The sequence below is a fragment of the Oenanthe melanoleuca genome, chromosome 2 (genome assembly GCF_029582105.1).
Source record: "Oenanthe melanoleuca isolate GR-GAL-2019-014 chromosome 2, OMel1.0, whole genome shotgun sequence".
NCBI lineage: Eukaryota > Metazoa > Chordata > Aves > Passeriformes > Muscicapidae > Oenanthe > Oenanthe melanoleuca.
The window spans coordinates 4,798,719-4,813,488 of record NC_079335.1 but is presented as its reverse complement, the minus strand read 5'-3'; the positions used below and the strand labels follow the sequence as shown (position 1 = coordinate 4,813,488).

At 40.3% G+C, this 14,770-nt stretch overlaps 1 protein-coding gene across 4 annotated transcripts in view; it reads right to left on the bottom strand.

Moving 5' to 3' along the window:
* TRAPPC9 (trafficking protein particle complex subunit 9) overlaps positions 1-14,770 on the bottom strand; it is a 452,018-nt gene that overhangs the window by 149,176 nt on the left and 288,072 nt on the right. The window lies entirely within an intron of this gene.

Below are 14,770 nucleotides of genomic sequence, written 5' to 3'. Positions count from 1 at the left end.
TGAATTATAGGCAGTGATGAACAGAGACAATGAGTGCCAAAGTGCCACATCTCTGTCAAGAACTGAACTTCCAGCTCCTGGTCACTGTCACATTTTCAGGATGCAATTTTAGAAAGAATTTTGTGTTATACTTTTAAAGAGTTTGAGAAAAACCACAATGCATTTTGTTTTATAATGAATGCCCAGCAGTAACATCACCATTTAACTAAAATAAAATCCACAAAATTAAGTCTTCTGCCACTGGAATGTGACAATGTCTGATGCAAACACTTTGAGGATGAGGCAAATTTATAAATGAGCTTCAAAACCTCTGAAACCCTCTGGAACCAAAAGCAGAACTGAAACACAAAAGCTGAGGGCCAAGACACACAAACCAAAGTGAGGTGCAAGCAAATAAAGTTTGGTACAGGATTTGCATGGAGTTACAGTCTGGTCAACAGAGATTCAGGAAAGGAAAATCACTCTTTTAAATATGAATTTAAACAAAACAATTCTGATAAGGAATCTACATGATCTTAAAAGCCAACTAAAAGTGCTACAAAATATGTTAGAGGCCACATAAGAGGAAAAAGGAAGGCAAATAGCTGAGAAGATTAAAGCAAAGCAGAGAATGTGGAACTTGATTTGAGAGGTGAGAGCCATGCAGTTTTGGAAGTGAAGCCAAAGCTCTTGTTATCTGATTAAATGATGAACTGGAACCCACCTGAAGTGTTTGATAGGAGTGAGGATGGTCTCTACAATGATTTCAGTTCACATGGTACCAGAAGGGTACAAAGAGTGTCAAGAAGAACATTTATGAGCAGCTGAAGGACACTGCCACCAACCTCTCCAACCACCTGAGTTCTCCAATGTCTCTTGCATCCTGCACCCAATGGCTGGGCACTAGAGCAGCTGAAATAACACACAAGGCACCTTAACAAATCAACAAAGGCCAAATCAAAATGCAGGTGTGAGAGAAGCTGATGTTACTCCTCTTGAACTGGATTTGGGGGATGGTTCATCTGCTGTGTGGAAGAAGTGGAATTCAGACAGCCCAGCTACTGCACCCACATCTTCTGTCATTAATATACACTAGAGTAAAATTTTTAAATAAGGAACCTTAAATGCATTTTCTGCCTTTTCTCTAAGAGTTGGGTGAGTCAAAAAGAGATACAGTAAGCAAACTACAATAAAATCATAGCCCCAGAATATTAAAATAATTGTTTTTGATGACTATCTCGCTGCCCACATTTAATTTTATAAAAGTCAAAACAAGTGAAAAATAGAGGACTCAGCACAGTGTTGTTGTTTGATGTAAGACTTGAAGGCAACTATAAATGGAGCCACATTAGAGAATTTCCTCTCATCATCTGATTTCAGCTGGCTGGAGTCACACACCTGAATGGGAGTGTGAAGGACACCTGAGCTGCTGCTGCTGCATGGACTCCACAGACCCAGGGAAGCTCCAGAGGGGCACTGAGCTCAGCTGGGGCACGTGTGGAGGTGACAGGTGAATATTTACATCCCACCCCTGACTGAGAGCAAAATCCTTTCAAGCAGCAGGGAAGCAGTTTTGTGTCACTGAAAGCCACAATCCTGATTTGTCTCTGAGTGAAATGCATGAACAAACAGTCACAGGGTAAAGAACTGGTTCTGCCTTTCTTGGATACTCCTAAAATGTGGGAGTCTGCCTCTCCCACTGCCCCCAGCACGAAAAATCTTTATCAGGCACACCACACTTCTCCCACTCTTACATCTTTGGGGCAAAAAAAGCAAAAAAGTACCAATTACTCAAGAAAAAAAAAGGGAAAGACAATGAAAATGGCTGTGATGCTCTGCATTACCTTCCAGGTAAGACCCCCCAGGCCATGCATGCTGAAGAATCTCTACATTGTGGCTCATGATAACAATTTTGCCTTCAAGCATACATGGCAAGTCTTCCAAAAAATCCTGCAATTGGTGTGGTTAACCACTCCTGTAACAAATCACTCCTGATCCCATCATTCAACAGCTTTTTACAATCTTCTCTTTATCACTCCTGCTAATAATAAATCCTCTGCATATTTCACAACTAGTTTGGCCACAAAGATATTCACTTAAATAATCAGCAGTGAGATCTCTCCACTGCTACACATGTATTATTCATTACTATGTAATCTCAACAGCTTGCTCAACATGCCTGGGGCTTCTTTAACTTCCCACAAAAGGGCTGACAGAGAACTTTCTCCCCATTTTTAAGCACTCACAAACTCAGTTTAGTCTATATGCTAAAGCTTTCCTGCTTCCTCTTCCCCCAGCCCTTAAGTATAACAAATCACAGGAAAATCCATCAGGAAAAAGTTTGGCTAAATTATTTCTAAATTCATCACCAGACTATAGTTTCAGTCTGCTGTTAGATATCAATAAACCTGATTGTGTTTGCACTCTTCCCCTTCTATGTAAGTACAGGACAAAGCAACTAAAATAAAATTTTGACCTGTTTTCTGCACAGAAATTAAAAATCTCCCATGTATGACAGCAAAACTTCTTCTTTTGCTTCAAGAAGTAGAAATTTAAAATGGACAAAATCCTTATACAAGTACTTAGGAAGTGGGTACCACCAGAGGAGAAGGGGAAGGATAGAGAAACATGAGAAACTTCATCTTGTTTAGGACAATCAGTTTGGCACAGGCATCTTTTTCGAGGAAACATCTTTGAGTGCAAACAAATTAGTGTGACTCACTGGATCTCACTCACCTTGTCTCCAGATGCCTTTCCACAGCTGAACTTTGCAGCTCTCAAATGTGGCTTCAAGCAGGGTAATGTTGCCAGGCTCAGAACAGTTTATTTCTACTTGCCACTCATTCCTGCAGTTGTTTCTTCCTGAGGTGAACTCATCATAGGAGCTACAGTAAATCAGCTCACCAGAATACCTCCCCCAAAGCTCTGCATTAACTTATTCCTGCTGCTGCAAAGGAAACCAGGCTGAAAAACAAGGCTCTTTTTGAGAATGAAAGGCTTTTTCTCCCCTCCTTTCCTTAATTTCATTGTGTCTTTTTCTTCCCCAGCTAGGACCATGTGAGTGCTGGCCTTCAGCTCTGTGACTTTGCCATTCCAGTGTGCCATGTTATTTCCCCAGGGATAAATGCTTTCTTCTAAGCCCTATGGGATAAAGGATTTTGAGCTGCCCTCTTAAAAAAATAATTATTTTCTTTCCCATCCCTTTTCACTATTGTCCAGTGACCCAGATAGAAACCAAAACAGTATTTCCAAATAACTTTGCTCATGCTGCCAATCTGTCGTGTCCCAGTGTGGCTGAACAAAAGTGTGAGGATTGACTCTGCACCTCTAAACTGCATTTAATGTTCTCATACACCAGTCAATAAGCAATTCACTCACAAGCACATACTAAAATGACATTGATAAAAACCACATGAATTTGATTCAAAGGCAATTGAACAGGTGAACAGCCAGGTGTCAGCTGTGTGCAGCCCATGAGAAGATACATGAAGCATCTTCTCAAAAGCCTTAGTCTGGATTCTACTGGCAAATGGATTTACAGGGTTTTTTCGCCTTATGAATTTATTTCTAAATTCAAAATAGCTATTTGCTATTATCCATCAATAATGCAGCATGCCTCTGAAATAACAGTTATTCTTTCCATTCCACTATGGAAAGTGCCAAGAATAATTCCTTCCATTTTTTATGACAACTGAGTAATGGAAAAATTCTACCAACCCAAAGCACACTGCACTGAATCTCACTAACTCACTGATTCCAGCTAAGAAACCTTTCAATGACAGCTCAAAGTCATATGGCAAATCAGTACAATCAAAGTACTTCTAAAAATCAGAGCCTGTGTTTATGGTTTGTCAATTAACAGATGATCAAGTTTCAAAACAGGTATTAGTTATATAAATACTCTGAATTGCTTTCAAATCTAAAAATACTTCTTGTTGATTAAATTAACACCCTCCAGTATCTGACATACAGGCTTGAACACTGTTTTACCACACATGACAGGTCAGGTCAGGTCCCAAGGAAGCAGGTTGTGAAATTCACATCAGTGACAAGAATAACTGGGTCTGTAACACACCTTGAGAACTGCCAGAAATGCATGATTCTTATGAAGAAGCGTGATTTTTTTTAAGCATGACTTTTGATGTGGTACAGCACTGCCCCATATGCCCAACCAAATGCCATTTTTAAACCCTGAGGATATATTTAGCACAGCATACATCATCCTGCTGTCGTCATTTCACCCAACAAAGTCAGGATCATGCTAAATGAGGCATCCTCAGCTTGTGTCAAGAGCACAGCAGTGAAAGGACTGCAATACCAATGATGGCTAAAGTGCAGCCAAGTAAGCTGAAGAAATAAGATGGCAGGATAGATATCAATGGATTTGAATGATGAAGTCAAGAATAAAGGATGGGAACATAAAACAGGCTGACATACAAACTCTGTCTGCTCCTGAATAATCTCTGCTCCCCTGCCATTCGCAGAAGGCACCATCTGATCTTTCCAGCTCCTGCATGTATGATGAGCTCTTGGCTGCAGCCTGGGCTGGTACAGCCAAATCTTTGCTATTCCACCTGGGCAGGACAGAATGCAAGTTACCACTTCCTACTGGCACCATTGCCCATGCCCAGAGTGACCCTGCATAACAACTCCATGCCTCATTACACCAGCCAAGAAATTAATGTGCATCACCAGCCCTGTAAAGCTTGCTGTCATCTCAGCAGAAGCTTGAATTATTTACCAAAATTCAAACTACTGATGAGTTGTTTTGTTTTTTTTTATTTTTAGGAGTAACATTTAGTAAAGAATAAAATGTAACCGTTTTAGGAAAAAAACACAGATATTTTTGTTATTCTGTACTAGATGTCCATCACAATAAATCATTTGTTCATCTCACCTTCCTGCTAATAAACTGCCTTTCTTTTTGTCTTTGGGGTCCTGCCAATCACTTTGTACTGGTTTGTAAAGGATGAGACCCCCTTTTCCCCAACAAACTCGAGTGCCCCACCCTTTACTGCACAAAGCAGAATCAGAAAGCAAAGCCAACTAATTCAGCCTGCACTGGAGGACAGAAGCAAGCAAAACAGCTCTCAGCATGTATCCAAAATTTAAAGCAGGCTTTAGAATGTGAGTTTTGTTCAGTTTTCAGGGAGGTCTAGAAGGTACTTAGACACACTTCAGAGAGACACTTCACCATCAGATACTGCTGATCAGTCCTAAGGGAATCATTTTGTTCAGCATCTACCCAAACAGTAACCAGCCCTTGTGTTGAGCAGTATAAACAAAAATATCATCTAGTAAAGAACCAGCAGAGTGAACTGGCTTTAAAAGCAGCAGTTTGAGAAGAAAGTAAAGCACAGCCAGGGCCTTGGGCAGGAGTCCTTGATGCCCTTCAGGTGTCCACACCAGACAGCTGCTATTTCCTACACCTTTTGTTCAGAGCCTGCCTTGAGACACAAAATAACTTGTCCAAGCTGCTAAAAACCACCAGAGCAAACAGGAGAAATGCCAAAAGACGTGTGTGCTCTGCCTCTCCATCCTCTCCATCACAAGGTCACTTTTAGCAAGCAAAAGCAGTTCAGCTTTTCAGGGGTTAATTTGGACTTACAAAAAGCTGCTGCCAAACACAGAATCATTAAGGTTGGAAAAGACCTCTAAGATCACTGAGTCCAAACATCAGCCTAGCAATTCCACTAAACCACATACCTAAGCACCACAAACCTGACAAATTCTCCAGATTCTTCACAAAAAAGCCTTTTCTTCAATTTTTTTCTAAAAGAGATAGATCTTTAAATGACATTTGAGTCCTCCTCCACTGTTTTTAAATTTGGGGTTGGTTACCTGATAGGTTAAAATGTAGTGAGAGTGAACAGAGGTAAGAGCCTCATTCCACAGGGATCAGTTAAAACATATTAATAAATACAGGGAATAACAACTGAATTCATAGTACAGATGTGCAAGAATGGGATTCTGCTCTCAGCTGAGATGATTGCCTAAAGACTTGACATTAAATGAAATTCCTTCTCACATAAATCACTCCAGTCAGAAAACAAGTGCACCTTTCAAATATTTGGAGAGGAAGCAGTTAATTTTGTTTTATTCCTTGAATGTCCCAATTAAAACATTTCTACTAAATAAGCAAGGCATTTTCAGTATTGATTTGGGGGATTATTGTCAGCATTAGCTTGATGCACAGTTCATCCACTTCTTCAAATCCAACATTATCAAGCTTAGATTAAAAACAAAATCCATAGATATACTTTCTTGAATTTCTACTGTATCAAGGAAGGGAAAATGCTTCTCTCTTTTCTCCCCATGACAGGCACTTTATTTCCCTTGTGCATTTTCAGAATACATATGCTGTAGACTTTGTTTTCTTCTAAAGCAAATGAAAACTTTACCTTAAAAAAAAAAAGAAAAAAAAAAAAAAAAAAAAAAAAGAAAAAGAAAAAGAAAAAGAAAAAAAACCTCCAAATTTTCATAGAATTGTTTGTCTAACGCAGCAAGCTCATTTTTGGACCCCAGCTCTGCCCAAAGGAGAAGTCAAGCCACTCACCTGCTCCTCTGGACAAATTTGTTCTTACCTCCAAGAATTTGCTGGTCCATAACAAATTATTCTGCTGTGCCAATCTGGGAGACCATGGACTGACAGACCTTAGAATGGTTTGGGTTCAGAAAAGCTCATAAAGATCACAGAGTTCCATTCCCCTGCCATGGCAGGGACACCTTCCACTGTCCCAGGTTGCTCCAAGCCCATCCAGCCTGGCCTTGGACACTGCCAGGGATGGGGCAGCCACAGCTTCTCTGGGCTAAATCACAGCACATCAGATAATTCAGGGAACTTTATGATTTCACAGGACTCGTGTCTGCAGTGAAACATCCCCCCTTTCTGGCCTGGTGGCTTCTCTTTGCCAATGCTAGGTCAGCATTTGATTTTTAGGAAGGTTTAGTGCTCAACTCTCCCACAGTTTGCTCAGAGTTCATGAATGTTGAAACTTTTGACATGCATGGGAGATCAGCCCTGAGGGACAGGTCACCCACTACATCCTGTGCTACCTGCTGCTTTAATTAAACAAAACCTCAGTTTGTTCTTAGCAGGGCTTGGCTGGGCAGCAGAATCCCCAGAGCTCCCACACCTGCTCATCCTCTGCCTGCACCTCAGGGGACTTTGAACTCTGCTCTTCTTGTAAGGGAGAGAAAATCCCAACTACCAAAAACAATTTCATATGAATACAGAAAAAAAAGCCAGAGTATGAAGACAGATTAATCCAGGTTCTCAGCCACAGAGAGTCTGAGAACTGCCACTGGTGCCAGGTCCCAGCACACCTGAGGTTCACATGGAAGTCTCCCATCTCAACTCACACTTCTCATCATCTTGCCAATCTCTTCAAGGCTTCAGGGGTCAAACATCCAAATTTCAATTGGAAGAAGATCTACAGAGCAAACAGGGGATGAAAGCAGGGCAAATCAAGGAAAATACCTAATAGAAGACAAGTGGGAATGAGAGGACAGTCAATTTAGGGATAGGCAACACTGTGTACCAGGTACATTGTCAGAAAATCCACCAGTGATAACAGCAATTGCCAAATATTCTAATTATTTCTGCCACCAGACAGCACAAATAGCAAGTGACTGAAAACTAAATTACAGAATTTAAGCAGAGGAATCATCTTATGCTCCTTCAGATAACAAGGGCTGAAAATTTCAGGACACAAGAATAATTTCCAGGGAGTCAGACTGATATCTGGGGTTTCAGATACAGAATATATTCACAGCAGGAAGGGTGGAAGGGCAGAGCACAGCTGACAGGCTAAGGCACACAATTTTTATCCTGCAGCACAAATATTTAGATCTGCTACCCAGAATGTCCAAACCCAGAATAAACATTCATTATTAAGTATGGCTTGATTTCCTCTGAATCCAAACACATTTTCTCTTGTTACACTATAAAACTGAATACTCAGAGTACAACAACACTGCAAGACAAAAGTACAAGTACTGCATGTACCATTTACCTTGTGTACATACATTGCCTGTGTGTGTCAAGATGATAATCTACTTTTTCTTCTCATTCTGGGAAGTATGAAATGGTTAAAGCATGGTCAATCCCTCCATCCTAACCACAGCAAAGTGAGCTGTCCCATGAAATGAACTTTGTTCTTCTCCTATCAGTTCTTTTGTTATACCTTTGCTGAAGAAGGTTCCAAATCCTTAACAACATCCCTTCTGAAGCACCCACTCCTGTTTGGAGAGGGATTCAGGATTCAGGGTAGCATTTTACAAACATGGGACATCACTGCTTTGAGGGTAATGTGCTGATATGAAACATTTCACTTGTGTCTGGACAATTCTCTCATTCCATCACAGTAATTCAGAGCTGCCTGTGCCACAGCAGTGTGAAAGGTGTCACACCACAACTCTGATTTTTAGCTGTGACAATATGCTTGGCAAGAAAGTGTGTGAGGGGATGTTTAGGTTGGATCTTAGGAAAAGGTTCTTCACCCAGAGGATGTCTGAGCATTGAACAGACTTCCCAGGGCAGTGGTCACAGCACAAAGACTGACAGAGCTCAAGCAGCATTTGGGCACATGGGGTGACACTTGGGGTGTCCTGTGCAGGGCCAGGGCAGGACTCAATGGTCCTTGTGGGTCCCTTCCAGCTCAGGACATTCCATGATCCTGTACATACCAGCCTTGCTTCATTCTACATTTATCTGCTTGTTAAACTTTGCTGGTTCCAAGTCTTGTTCCATGGCTTCAGATGCTTTTTTTCCCCATTGAACACATTCAAAGTCCTCTTGCCCATCCAGATGTACATGCCATCAGATAAGGATGACTCTTTACCATCTTCTCAGGCCATTGACAAAGAAATTAATGCCAAAATTTTTACATTTTATATGAACTTTTACTGGAAGTGGTTCTGAAGCACTTTAAACACTCCAAACTGATTGCATAAACTATAAAACAAATTCTGCCCTTCCCTCCATATGAAAAAAGTTCTGCTTTTATAAGAGACAGGGCATAAACCATGGTGATATGATGAATTTCAAGGCTTGGATGCAACATGTAGAGGATAGTGAGATGTCTATGCAGAAAAGACACCCTCATTTTCTCCTGGGAGCTCTCCTGTGTCCCCAGTCATTCAGTCATTGCTGAATTGTGGAACATGTGAAGAAGTCCCTGGATAAATTTTGAGGAGAAAGTCCCACTCCTCTGGATATTTAAGGACCTTTTAACTGTCTTGTTTTGGGTTCCTGGCTTTAATATGTAAAAAAAACAAAATCACAATTTTAAAAATAAAATCCAAATGAAAAATGAAAAGGCTTTGGTTTAAATTTTAAGCATTAGATAAACTGCCTGATAGTCTGAAAAGCTGAGAACACAGCAAATCCCAAAATATTGTTTGGCACTGGGCTGACCATAACTTCTACATGAATTCAGGAACAGAATTGGATGGGGTTGGTTTTTGGGTGAGTTTTGTTCAAATCCCTGGGCAACTTCACAGCCCAAAAGATTTTACCATTCATAATTCAGCACTACAGTGTTGGTAAAACTGATTTACATTAATCTGTTTGTAAACCTAAAAAATCCAATGCTACCAGGGGAGTTCTTATGATTAACACAGTAGTGTCATACTTACAGAATTTGCTGCCTTCCATACTTGAAAACAATTCAGGCAAAGCCAAATAACACATTAAGATTATTTCAACTTAAAAAAAAACCCCAACCCAAACAGAAACAAACACCAAACCAGAAATAAAATGTACATGATTACCAAAAACAGTAAATAACTCCTAGAAATGGAAGCTGCAGGGGATGTTGCCATCTACAAATTACCTTATTTAGGATTAGCTGATATACAAAAATGACTGAAAACTTGCCTGAAGAAAGGATATTTAAAATGGCTTTAAGTATCCATGTGAACACTGGGTTTTGACAAGCACCAGCTTGTGTAGGAGTACACATGAGCAATATGGCAATTTTACAGCTGGACTCAATGATCCCAAGGGTCTTTTCCAACCTCAATGATTCCATGATTGGTGGTGGGCAGCTATGGTGATTCTCCTCAGCTGGCACAGACACAGGACCAAAACAGAACTCAGCATCACCATTGATGGGAACAACACCAAAGCCCAGCAAAGACAGAGACACACTCCTAATTAGCTCTGCTTTACTGTCCTATTAACAGAGATGACAAACCCCAACAGAGAGGAGAAAGAAGCTGTTTCTCACAGGCAGATATGAACCCTCCTGGACTCCCTGCCTGGCACCTTGGGTCTCTAGGCTTGTCCCACATTTAAAATATTAATTTCACAGTTCTGCAGACAGCACTGAGGATCGTTTTTAAGAAGCATCAACAAGCTGTGTTCAGTCCTTAATTTTTGGCACTGATGTGAAGGCTCCATTTGGTGATGCATCTGCAGTGCTGGGGAGGTGTTTGAAAGGTGGGAGAGAGGGTGATTTCCCTCCTCCAGCATATGCTGCCATTATTGGGTGATTTCAATACACATTCCAAACACCAGCTGTGGTCAATGGGACCTTCTGTGTATGTGCTGTGTTTCTGTGGGGATTGCTGCAGCTCAGGAAAAATCAAAGGATGGTTTGGGTTCAGAAAGGCTCATAAAGATCACAGAGTTCCATTCCCCTGCCATGGGCAGGGACACCTTCCACTGTCCCAGGCTGCTCCAATCCCCTTCTGGACACTGCCAGGGATGGGGCAGCCACAGCTTCTCTGGGAATCTGTGCCAGGGCCTCTCCACCCTCACAGCAGAGAATTTCTCCTTAATATCTGATCTCAATCTCTCCTCTTTTAGACTGATGCCATTCCTCTTGTCCTGTCACTCTATCCCTTATCCAAAGTCCCTCTCCAACTCTCTTGTAGCCCCTTTTAGGCTCTGGAAGGGGCTCTAATGTCTCCCTGGAGCCTTTTCTTCTCCAGGCTGAACAGCCCAGCTCTCTCAGCCTGAATCCACAGTGGAGCTCTCTATGGCCCCCTGATATCTTTGCAGCCCATGCCCCAAAATGCAGCTGATTTCTGTTTTGGGACATTGTTGATGGGTGGAATTCATGCTCAGGTACACAGATTTTTGCAAAGATTGTATTTTTTTTTATCACCCCCTGCACCCTATGGAACTTTTGGGTGTAAAACATACCTACAAATACTTCCTTCTAATATTAAGTAGTCTATATGATCTCACTAGGTTAATTACCAGTGAATAGCATAGCAGCTATGTCATAGAAAAAAATAGGTAAACTTTGTTAAATCTTTAGGTGCAATCTGCTTTACATGATTTTGCTTCACTTTTTTTTTAAATAGGCAAAAATAAAACTTTTTCTTTTTCTTTTTCTTTTTTCTTGAAATTCTGGTATACACTTTATTCTGTTTCCTTTTGTACTAAATACTGTAGATAAATAGCCTGAGAACAAATAAAAAGAAAAGAAATAATTCATCCTGTGATCTTGGATTCTGCTGACACCAAACATTTTCTAAGAATATGCATTTCCTACTCACAGTACTGTTAATTCCTGCAGCACTCATGTTTTGTTCATTAACTTCCTTTTAGCACTACTGTGGAGTTGGGGAAAAAATATGCAAATGGAGCAGAAAACAGAGCAGGGACTACAGAAGTTTGCTAGTTTAACATGAAGCTCCAGGAGAAATAACATTTTCAAACAAATGCAACACAAAATTCTCCCACACTGCAGTGTAACAATCAATTTGTTTGCCCAGAGAACTTCTAAAGCTCTCATAAGGGAAGAAAAATGTAAGACAGACACCTCAACAATATCAGGAGATGGAAATCCACAGCAAAAACTCCCTACAGCAAACTGTAAGCAAAAAAGGAAAGCTTCCAGTGAATAGATACAAATTCATTAAAAAACAATAATTAGCAGTCCTCTCCTTGTTTCAGTAACACTGACCCCTTTTGCAAGAGTTTTCATGCAGGGAATGCTCAAAATAAAGTACCAACATTGGGATTTTTTTCCAAAGGGAAAAAAATACTCAAAAGGGAAGATTTTGGGGAAAAACTAGAAAGCTGCAGGAACATGGAATGCTCCAATAGTGCCTTATTTCAGAAGCAATCTACCCAATCTCATCCCCAATGCATGAGCTGCACAGTAAAACTGTGAATAAGGCCACACTTCTATGCATGTGCCTAAAAATTCAGCCTTTTTCACAGAATAAATGAGAACAGGGACACATTTGAGAGAAGGAGGAAGAGGAGTTCACAGAGATACAGAAATAAAGTACAAATAAAGCCAAGAGTGAACACATCACCTCTGATACTAGAACCCCTGATACTAGAACCATTTCCCTTAAATAAAACTCCCTGCAAAGATGTCTTTCATTATAAATTTGAGAAGTTTAAAATAAATAGCTTCTGTGAAAGAGAAATCTTTAATAAAGACAGATGCTCTGCAGATGCATCAGTGCCTGTTCATTTTTCTTCCTTCTAATTAAAAGACCATTCTAACTCCTGGTTGAACTCTTTCCCATCCCAGTGCAAAGTATTCCAGAGGGCTGCAGTAACAACTTCACACACATCCAAACAGGATTTCACATCTACTCAACAGTAACTCTGCCTCAGATTCCAATTTACTCCATAATGGATTACATGGCAGAGATTCATTCATCTGATTTCCATAATGACAACAGTAGCTGAAAAGAACTACTTGCCTACTAAATGGAAATGTGACATCAATATTAAGGTAAACATTCGAGTCTGTTGAACACTTTATTGGCAGCTGCACTATTTTAGCTTCAAAATAAATTTTCCCCAATAGCAGCTTTTATTTAATTTCAAATCCATCAGCTCTTCTGGCTGCTAATTCCCTGAGCTGCCCCTTCAAGTTTTTAATCTTATCTTCCTAGTGTGAAAGTGCTGCAGACCAGCACTTTTAAACACAACAATGCAACAGTTTTTGAAAGCCATATAAATTGTGTGAAAGACTATCCTATTAATTCCCTTTCTTATAACCAATTTTTCTCTTTTATTTACAGGGCTTGGTAATTCAGTTACTTGAAAATTCAGTTACTCTCAGGGAAGGAAGAACTTCAATTTCACTGGGACCTCCCCTCTGGCTCTTGACATTTTCAGAAACCTGTTGGACAATACCATTCAGGTCAGCCCAGACATGGAGATTTTGCTAAGCCTAAAGCAGATCAATTTTAGTTTGTAGCTCTCAGATAACAACTTTGTGCTCAAGGCATTTTACAGAGACACCAGCAAAACAAGATATCTACCTTCAGAGTATCAGACTGGTAGTACTAAGAAAACCTGGCTGGAAAATAGGTTGGGTAAATTGATTAAAGAGCTTACCAGAGGGTAGAGAGGCAACTGCTTGTTTTATTTGCTCACAATGACCAGTATCTTTGTGCCATGTAGGAAAGAAATTATCCTGTGAGCTGTAAATAGACAACTTTCCTGGTTTAGATGCAAACATCTGCAAGTAACAGGCACAGAGGAACTGAAAACAAATATTTATTAAATAATTACCAGAGTGCAAGCCTAATGTTTTATGGGACTTTTGTTTTTCAAACATTAATTCTCCAAGGAGGGAAAGGATTAAGATAATGTCACATGCCACTAATAAGCCACTGTTGAAATGTTTTATTTATCTTCTCTGAGTTGGAATGACTGATCTAAGTATCTGGAAGTTATGAATATTAAAGATAAGCTAAAAAACTTGTCTCTAAGGCAGCAAGTTCTTGCTGATAGTGTAACCTTTTGCACCACTAATCTGGGCCATAAAACTGCAGCAGCCACCTGGATCAGGATCTCCCTAGACGTTTCCAGCCTCCTTTTCCCTCTAGTGCTGCAGTGGCAGCTGGAAGCACTCTAAGAAAAGAAGGTTTGCATCTCTCCAAGGAGATGCCACACATGAAAATTCTGTGCTTGCCCACTCCAGATAAAATCTGATTTTGATGCAATAGATGATTTTACAAACATCAACATCTGCATGATCAACTCATACTACCAAATGACCTCCACAGCTCACCCAACCTCCTGAATACCCATTTGAGACAGTGTTCCCATCCCATCCATCTCCCCAGGCTCACACAGCAATGGCATTCAGTGCCACCTAAACACTTCTGGAATTTCACAGGCTCAAAAGTTTCTTGCCTGCATCCCATCCAAAAATAAACCTTCAAAGATTTGAGTACCCTTGAGCTGTGCTCAGTTCTTCCTTGTCACACATTTGGTTTGCTCAGAGAATTAATTGGCTTTGTGGAGCATGAAGAAACAGAAATGGCAATATTGTACCTCGATTAGACTCTATTTTTAAAATAATTTTTAAACTTCATAAATTATGAGACTTTAAGGACTTTAACAAGTTTGCTTGATTCACTTTGATCAAACAAGGTTAGGGATTTATTACATTGCACATGAAGCTGTTTAACAACATTAAAATACACCATCGAGTCAATCTCTCTCTAAGTGACTTCACATCACACAGCAAGCAGATCTAAAGAGCCCTGTCATTTGCAACTGGCAACCACCACTCTGGTACCACTGTAAGAGGCTTTCTTAATTCCACCGGTGCTCAAATTCATGAGCCAAAACTCGTCACAAATTGTCTTTAATGGCTGTCAAGAACAATGATGTATATTCTCTTATTTAGCCTTTTGTGACTTACTGGGAGCCTCTGAGTGCCTGAGAAGTGTTTGCTCCACTGAACAGTAGATTGAGACTCTCCTATTTTTATGTTGGAAAGATACAGCACATAAAGTAACAACCTTAGAGCCTGCAGTCAGAACCCACTGGCTCTTTACAAGCAGACTTACATCA